The sequence below is a fragment of the Gopherus flavomarginatus genome, chromosome 6 (genome assembly GCF_025201925.1).
Source record: "Gopherus flavomarginatus isolate rGopFla2 chromosome 6, rGopFla2.mat.asm, whole genome shotgun sequence".
Taxonomy (NCBI): Eukaryota; Metazoa; Chordata; order Testudines; family Testudinidae; genus Gopherus; species Gopherus flavomarginatus.
Window position 1 is genome coordinate 52,699,152 of NC_066622.1, and position 8,844 is coordinate 52,707,995.

Sequence of the window (8,844 nt, forward strand, 5' to 3'; positions counted from 1 at the left end):
CCTTTGGCCAGTCACGCAAAGGAGCCCAGCAGGAAGTGAGAGCCTCTATAGGCCAACCTCCAACAGCAGAGGTGGCCAAGCAACAAGCCTCCAAATGGTGACTGGCCTAACTACTCTAGGTTCTCCAGCCTGACACCAAGGTGCTTTCTCCACTGCTGTCAGCATCCTCTGTCATGCAGGGGTTGGAGTTATCCCAGGGACAGGCCAATAGGAGGAGTGCCCTTTCTGAATAACAAGGGGATCTGGGAAAAGGAAACCAGCATGTTTCTGCCTGGTTTTGAACCAGGGACTTTTTGCGTGTTAGGCAAATGTGATAACCACTACACTACAGAAACTCCACCTACTGGGTTGTTGCTCACTCTGGCACAGACTGATGGACAAATCTAGAGAATGTGGTGGTAGCCCCTCGATAGGTCAGCTGGCAGGGCAGAGGACTGGAGCCAGCACTCAGGAAGTCGTCCTTACCTCGCCCGTGTGACTCCAGCTTGAGGGAGAGCTTCTTTTTCTTCTCCTTGCTGACAAAGAGCAAGAGAAGAATGAAAGGTCAGGTGGGCCAACTCGGTGCAGAAGCCCATGCTGTCTTTTCCTGCTGCATAGCCTGAAATGAGGGACTCGTGGCAGTTAAAGGAACTGCTACACTCTCAGAAAACATCCCGCCCGTGCATAAAGGAGGATAGAAGAGCCTGTTAGTCTAGCACGCTCCCAGCTGAACTGTTTCAGCAGCTGCTAGGTTTCTTTTTGGCCTGTTACTTTTCTGTCTGGGATGTTGTTGTCAGCTGTGGCACAGAAAAAGGACGTCATTGCGAGCTGCCCATGAAGATAAGATTAACTTTTGCCTTCCTTGCTCGGCTTTACTTGCTTCCTCACCCTATTCCTGCCTTAGTTCCTGTGTTACCTGAAGGCAACGGGGGCCCAGCAGTACGAAGAGGAAGTTAGACAGCTAGACCCTGGTGGCAAAAGTTCTACCACCGCTTGCCACCCCACTCTCTTCTCCCAGCTTCACATATTGACCGCCAGGGACTTGGTGCCCAGCAGCGCAACGGAAGGCAGTGGACAGAGCCACCCTCGCCTTGAAGCTCTGGCTCATTAAACCGTATCTTCAGTCGCTGATGGCCAATGAGAGACCAACAGCGCTTGCCATTTTAGCACTTGAAAATGCCATTGGTCAGTCACTGGATCTCTTTAATGCTGTTACATAACAAATGAAAATAGAATCTCAGTGTGACATTCTGTACCTTTGGGGGAGTGTGCTGTAACCCCCATATTCCTCATTTTCATATAATCGTGATCTTATATACAGAGCATGCCTTGTAAGGTATCAGGGGAAAGGATATGATCTGCTGAAAGTCATTTCTCTACCCATAGATGTTTACCATTCATGCATATGAAGTTATGAGAATTGTGCAGTGTGGTTATCACTATGCTGTAAGGTGGGGGAGTCAGCCAAATATTAGCTCCCCAGTGACAACAGCAAGGAAAGTAACCAACACCCGGACAGGGTGTCAAACAACCCATCAACAGCCATTGTTCAGCAAGGGAGCTACAGTGCAATCACTTACCTGCAAGAGGACACCCCAGGGGAATTGCTCAGACTTGCTTGGAGAGACGCAGTGATGCTCACCTGACTCTGAAGGGGGAGCAAAGCCAAGAGGGAAGAAAGGACATGATAAAAGCAGAGACATTTGCCATGCTTTTTCTCTCTCGTCCACCTACATCTACAGACACCCCCACATAAAGCAGCTGAAGCGCTGACGAAAGGGGAGAGCCTGGCTGAAAAGCCACCAGCCGGCCTGTGGTGAGAAGCATCTAAGTTTGTAAGGGCATTGAAAGGGTTAAGATCAGCTTAGAGTGCATTTTGCTTTTATTTCACAAAAACAACGAGGAGTCCGGTGACACCTTAAGAACTAACAGATTTATTTGGACGCAAGCATTCATGGGTAAAAAGCCCTCTTCTTCAGATGCATGGAGTGAAAATTGCAGATAGAGGCATAAATATATATTGGAACATGATGTAAAGGGAGTTACCATACAAGGGGAGAACCAGTGTTGAAGGCTAATTCAGTCAGGGTGGATGTGGCTCTCTCCAAGTAATTGACAGGGAGGTGTCAATACCAAGAGAGGGAAAATTGCTTTTGTAGTGAGCCAGTCACCCCTAGTCCCTCTTCAAGCTCAAATTAATGGTGTTAAGTTTGCAGATCAGTTGTAACTCTGCAATTTCTCTTTGAAGTCTGTTTTTGAAGTTTTTTAATGGCTTCTTTTAAATGGCTACTTTGAATGGCTACGTTTAATTGTGTTATTGAATATGAACATGTAAACGTGTTATGGAAGTCCCATGTGGTCTAGTGGTTAGGTTTTTTGGCTTTCACCCAGGCAGCCTGGGTTCAATTCCCCACACAGGAACAATGCAGAGTTTCTCCTTGGAGGGGAGACAGGAAACAAAAAGAATGGGAAGGGATCCTGCCAGCAGCAGAGCTGGATAGAGTTGGGAGCAGTACTGGATTTGAAATGGTGCCATAGTGCTAGGCCCAAGCTCTGAAGGGACCTGTAACAGTAACTTCCTCCCCTCTGCAGAAAGGGAGCCTCAGAGCAGCCTGGATTCAGTAGGGGAGCTGAGACCCCATAGGGCCCTGGGAGCTGTAGTTCCTTGACCAGCTCCCTGCCTTAGAGCAGAGAAGGAACATTTCCCAGCATTCCCTTGGCTGCTATCAACAGGAAAGGGAGGGGGGAAGCTGTGAGACTCCATGTGCTGCAGCTTGCTGGGGCTGGGGGGCTGGCTGGCTGCTAGAAGGGGGTGCCACCTGTGAGTAGGGAAGAGGTGTGATCAAGGAGTAGAAGGCTTTGGCCCAGGTAGCACCCTCAGAAAACTTCCCCAGACAGGCTTAGGGATGCTGGTGTGACCTCGCCTGGCAGCCCCCAAAGATGGAACTGGGTGGACTAACTGGACAGGGCCCCTCTCTATCTGAAGCTGGGCAAGGGAGGTATGTGGATCCCACCAGAAGGTAAAATGGTAAGGAAGGAAGGGGAGGCTCTACTGGACCTGGACAGCTTCAGATACAGGACAGGAGGATTTCCACTTCTGAGCCATGAAAATAGAAATTGACTTTTCCTTTCCAGATGTATCTAATATTCATAAAGGGAATCTAGCCCCTGCCTTCCAGATCTGAACACCTCAAAATCAGGAGTGCTCAAGCTCAATTTGGGCAGCTGTTACTTCATTTCTCCCAAATCAAATATGCTGATCCACTGTCATTTACTGTAGAAAAAGTAGGAGAAAATTGAGCAACAAACGTTGGGGTCTTCACAGTGCTAACGAGGGCTGGAATTGCTATTTTCAACAGCCATTACACTTTTTTTTTTAGTTTTGTTTGTTTAAAAGGAAGACAGTGATATTGCACAGGCAAATTCCCCATAGAAACAAAGAATGGAACAAAAGAATAATAAAGGCACCTCAACTTTCCTCATTTATGTAGGACGGTCTTATTAGATGGATCCAGACATCTTCCAATCACAGAAGCTGATAATTGTTCCACTTTACTGCAGTTCTGTAACCATGCAGGAACCTAGAGGAGGAAAGTGCCTAACTCCAGAGCCTGCAGCTGCCTAGGGCCAGTGCTGAGGATTTAGAGTCCCTAGTGCTGCCCTTGCAAGGTTCAAGCATGCTCAGCCTTGGCATTGCCTCCGCTCCTGCGGCTAGTAGCTGCAGCTGTCTAAGGCTGGCCTCTGGCAGTTGCCCCATGGCTGTAGCTAGAGAAACTACAAGTGGCTCTATGACTCCTGGGGCCATTAAGCTAGAGCACCTAAAGACACTGGAGTTAACCTCAAGGAACAGAGGTCACCAGTAGGAAAGGAATGTCGGGGGAGCAGGGAAGGCGGGAGCAGGTCAGGCTTGCAGAGGGAGCTTCCAGCTGGTTGGGAGCATGTCCAAAGTAGAAAGGAAACAAGTATGGGGAGAGGTGGTGGTGACCAGGTAGCAGACTAGCACATAGATTGGAGCAGAGGGAGAGACGCTGGTGTCTTCAGATTCCCAAGGGCTAAGTCCTCACTTTGGGGAAATGGTGTTTGCCGGTGGCTTGCTCACATGGCAAGATGGGGGCTGAGGGAGGGATCTGTCAGAACTGATCAGGTGTCTGCTGGCTTTAGGACTTTGAGCTGAGACTAGGACCACATGCAGTGACTGGTGACATGGGGGGGTACTGGAGACATGGCTAGAGAAGGTCTGAATGAGTAAAGAGATAAATCTGTGGGGAGTTTCCTTGGTCACTATGAAAGTTCTGCTCACTGTGGACACTGGTAAACCCACATGGGTGTACAGCTCAATAAGAAAACCCGCGGGCTGAGGGAGCTGTGTATGGCAATGCATATAGTCATGGAGAGGTGTGTGATCAAAATGAAAAATGTCTCTGAGGTTCAGTACCGGGTATACAAAGGCACTAATGGCACTGCCCCACCAGGCCCACACTCGGAGCCCACAATGACTATACTGGGGCCCACAAATATGTTTGGTGCCAGGGCCAACAAAAGGTTAATCCAGCCCTGACTGCCTGAGCACTATTTCAGTCTCACATTTTTGGGTGGAACTCCCACAGTGAGAGCTGCAGAGCACTCCCCCGCAACACACACGCACACACTCGTCCTGGTGTTGGGAGGGGAACAGGAGAAAGGACAAAAGAAGAGATGAAGAGAAAGGAGGGAGGGACAGGTGGATGGAGGAAAAGGTGAAACACAAAGGACAAACCCTAATGTCCCCATGATTCTAAGGGACAAAATCCCAGGTGCGGAATAAAATTCTGCCTCCTTAAACTCATGTTTTCCATGCCTAGAATTCAACTCTCACCAGATGGATCAGACTGAACAGGTTTCACACCTCCAGGAGGCTCTTACCTTCTAAAGAGGGACGGCTGTTTTCTAGTAAAATCACTACAAGGGAAGGAGAAAACTGGAAAGAGGTTTCTCCTGGCGCTCACGTCCATGAACCCGAATACTCTCTCAGTCCTCAGACAGAGACCTGGAGAAGGAGACTTGCTGAAGCAAAGCCACAGGGGTCTCTGAGGTTTCCCTAGCCCCTGGCCCCTGACTGATGTCAGGATCTCTCTGTGAGGTCACCACCTGCTCACCAATAGTCTTTGACCAATAGTGTGAGGTCCTGCAAAAGGCCTTTGTGATGTCACTGCCACACCCCGCCCTTGCTGTGCCAATGTCCTGCCCCGGCCAGGCACTTTGGAGCTTTGAGCTACTCCCTGTGGATCACCCCACTCAAGGAGCTTTTCTATAGAGCATCCTCAGATGTCTAAGCACATGAGTGCCGTGGCAATGAACTGACACACATGGCACCAAGATGAGATCATTAGTAGACTAACCTATAGGAGAAGGACACCCCAGCATTAGTAGGGGAGAAATCCCTACTGAACATGCATTACACCTAGCAGCCCCTGCGTGGGGTTGGGCGGGGGCTGCGGAGGGGGGAGACCTGGGAAAGGGATGGATGGAAAATGTCTGTGCAGCCGGGACATGGCCGGGGGGCGAGGGGAGAAGAGCAGGTGACCCCTGAGGAGCGGGGAGAAAAAGGGAGGGCTGAGATCCCCTCGGAATTACCACTGCCCCCTCCGTGGAGACCCCCCTCCTCTCCTGTCCTGCCCCCTTTCTCCCTAGAGAGCAACAAGCAACATCCAGGCTGACACCCCCTTCCCTCAAACCCCTGAGAAGTTCCCTGTTCCCCTCCCCCCATTGTGCCCCATTTTCTCTCCCCTTTGCCAATGGCCAGTTCAGATCTCAGGTTTGGGGTGTTTCCTCCCATTTTCACCTGCAGTGATTTGTCCTTGTGTAGGTGGGAAATGGTACCCCGAGTGATTTCTGAACTGGGCAGAGGCTGGGGGGGGGCCTGAGACAGGGACACCTCTGGGCTGGGCTGGGGGGGCCACTCTCTGCTGGCAACAGGGCGTGGGAAGGGCCAGGAAGGGGAGGGGGGAGCAAGTGTCCCCCATAGAGAGGGTCCAGCCCCAGGCTGCTACCAGTAGCACATTCTTATCTTGGCCGGGGGGGAGGGGCTTTCTCCAGCTGGGACCTGCCCCCTAGGCAGCCCCAGGCTCTGACCGCACCAGCCCCGCCTGGAGCCCCCAGTGAGTGAGAGACCCCGGAGGGGGAGGGGGAGGGAGCACTGGGCCCTGACAGGAAAGTGACTCTCTCCCCTCAGATCTTGGTGTTTTCCTCTCATGTTATCAAATATGCAGTTTGTGACACAATTTCTTTGCAAATCTCAAAGATTCAAATAAAATAACCTAAACATTTGCCCCACTTCTCTCTAGTTGTCTATTTCTAATTGAATATGCCCTGAGATTTTCCTGTCTCTAATTATAAAATAATAAGAAAATCTCAGATTTACACCTTTTCTCAGATTATTGAACACAAAATGTTTGCAAATGTTGCCCATTTCCTCTTTATTCATTTACCAAGTATTCATGTGAAACACTCAGATTTTACCTCCTATCAACAACTGATATAAAATCCCTCTGATTTTCCACTTTCCTCTCTATAATTTGCAAAATGGATCCAAAATCTCTGATTTCCACCCTTTGTCTTTCATTTCTGAACACTGATTTGAAAGCTCAGGTTTTCCCTCTGTGTCATTATCAAATGTCAATTAACAATCCTCTCAAGTTTTGTGCTGTTCCTTATGTTTCTAAATCCCAAAAACTTCTTCCTTCGGGGGAACCTGTTGCCCTGAGTCGCTCTCCATTCTGGATGTTGCAGGGGATTATATTTCCCAGTGATTGTCTTTCCCCTCTCCTTTGAGGATCATTTGTTTCCTCTTTTAGCTCTGTTAGATATTTGCCAAAGAAAGAGAACAGCCTGATATTTAATACACATCAAAGTCAGAGGCCTCCCCCTGTTTGGGGATCAGTGGTTCGCAGCTGGTAGTGGGAGAGTTGGCTGGCTCCTTTTCTTTTCTCCAGCTGGCACAGGATGAGGGGGTCACTCTGAGTGCAGCATGTCTTGAGAAGTATCCCAAACCACAAGACAAATGGTCTCTGTGAAGGGTTGCTTCCCACAGTGCTAAGATGTAGCCACCTCTGGCAGGATCCATGCTGGCTACTATTTGCTAGTGACAGGCCACGGAAATTTCTTACCTATTTTGCCCCTCCATGCCAGGCCTGCACAACATACGGCCCACGGGCAACGTGCGGCCCGTGAAGTCTCACTGTGCGTCCCGCAGCCGGGAATCAAAGGGCTCTGGGCTGCCCGTAGCCGCGGGGAATCCAAACCCCTTTAAAGTTCAGCCGTGGCCGGGATTCAAAAGGTTCTGAGCTGCCCACAGCCGCAGGGAGCCCAGAGCTCTTTAAATCTCAGCCGCGGCCAGGATTTATAGGGCTCTGGGCAGGCGGGCGGGGAGCTCAGAGCTCTTTAAATCCCAGCCACCAGGGCCGGCTTTAGGCCAATTTAACCAATTCCCTTGAATCGGCCTCGCTCCTAAGAGGACCCCGCACCCAAGCCCCAGTACCAGCAAAAGCCAGTGCGCTGTACCAGGGTGGCCCAGTTTCCCCAGGGGGCAATTTAAAAGGCCTGGGGCTCCCAGCAGGGGCTGGAAGCCCAGGCCCTTTAAATTGCCACTAGAGCCCTGCTGCTGGAGCCCTGGGGTATGGCTGCGGGGCTCTGGGGGCTATTTAAAAAGTCCAGAACTCCCATTGCTTCTACCTCCCTGGCCCTTTAAATAGCCACTGGAGCCCCGCCGCTTCCCCAGGGTTCCCGCGGCTATTTACAGAGCTGGGGCAGTGGAAGCAGGGGCGCCCCGGGCCCTTGAAATAGCCCCCAAGCCCCAGGCTGCTGCTGCTACCCTAGAGGGAGAGGGGGGAGGAGGAGAAGGAGAAGGAGGCACTCACCACAGAGGATGGGCTGTACCCCCTGTACGTGCACCCCCTGCCCTGCCTGCAGCCAGCCCATCCCCAGCCAGCCCCTGCTGCACCCCCTGCACCCCCCAGATAAACCGCTGATCCAAAACAGACCCCCCCCCGTGCCCACCCGGCTGCTTCTCTCCTCAAGCAAACACCAGCTGTGGGTGTTCCAAAGGGATCCCCCTTCCTCTGCTCATTCACTGCAAACAGTAACTGTGTTTGGTTTTTAGATAAGCAGCTCCGGGAGCCTTCAGCTCACAACAAAGCAAATAGAGGCATCACACCAAAACAAAGAGCGTTATCTCTACTTAAAAGCATTATGGGAAGGTTCCGGAGGTCAGTGACAGCGTAGTAAGATTAATCACTGTTTACACTGGCACCCCAGCGCTGCATCACCAGCTCTGTTCTCTTTATTCCTCTCGTCGAGGTGGAGCACATGCAGCACTGTAGCCAGGGAGATACAGCGCTGTATGTGCCTTGCCACTGTGGACGGGGAGTAAGTTACAGCGCTGTAAAGCCACCACCTGCACTGTAACTCTCCAGTGTAGCCAAGGCCTGAGTTGTAGTAATAATAGCAGCCAAGAATCCGGTGGCACCTTATAGACTAACAGACGTATTGGAGCATGAGCTGTCGTGGGTGAATACCCACTTTGTCAGATGCAACAATAGTCCCATATGGGCTAGTGGTCAGGATTCCTGGTTTTCACCCAGGTGGCCTGGGTTCAACTTCTGGTGTGGGAAGAGTGCAGAGCTTTTGCCCAGAGTGGAGGCAGGAAATGAAAGGAACAGGAAGGGATCCTGCCAGCAGTGGAGTTAGACAGTGTAGGGAGGGGACCCCAGAAGTGGGAGTGGGGCAGTGGTTTGCGGGGAGATGAGGGAAGGATCCCAGCAGTGCGGGAAGTTGACAACCTGGAGAGCACAGGCCTGGAATGGGGACCTGGAAGAGTGAATGTGTCCC

General features: G+C 51.1%; 1 non-coding gene across 1 annotated transcript; it reads right to left on the reverse strand.

Moving 5' to 3' along the window:
* Window positions 1–262: 262 nt before the first annotated feature.
* Window positions 263–335, reverse strand: TRNAV-AAC (transfer RNA valine (anticodon AAC)). The gene has a single exon. It is a non-coding gene; the product is annotated as a tRNA-Val (tRNA).
* Window positions 336–8,844: the final 8,509 nt, after the last annotated feature.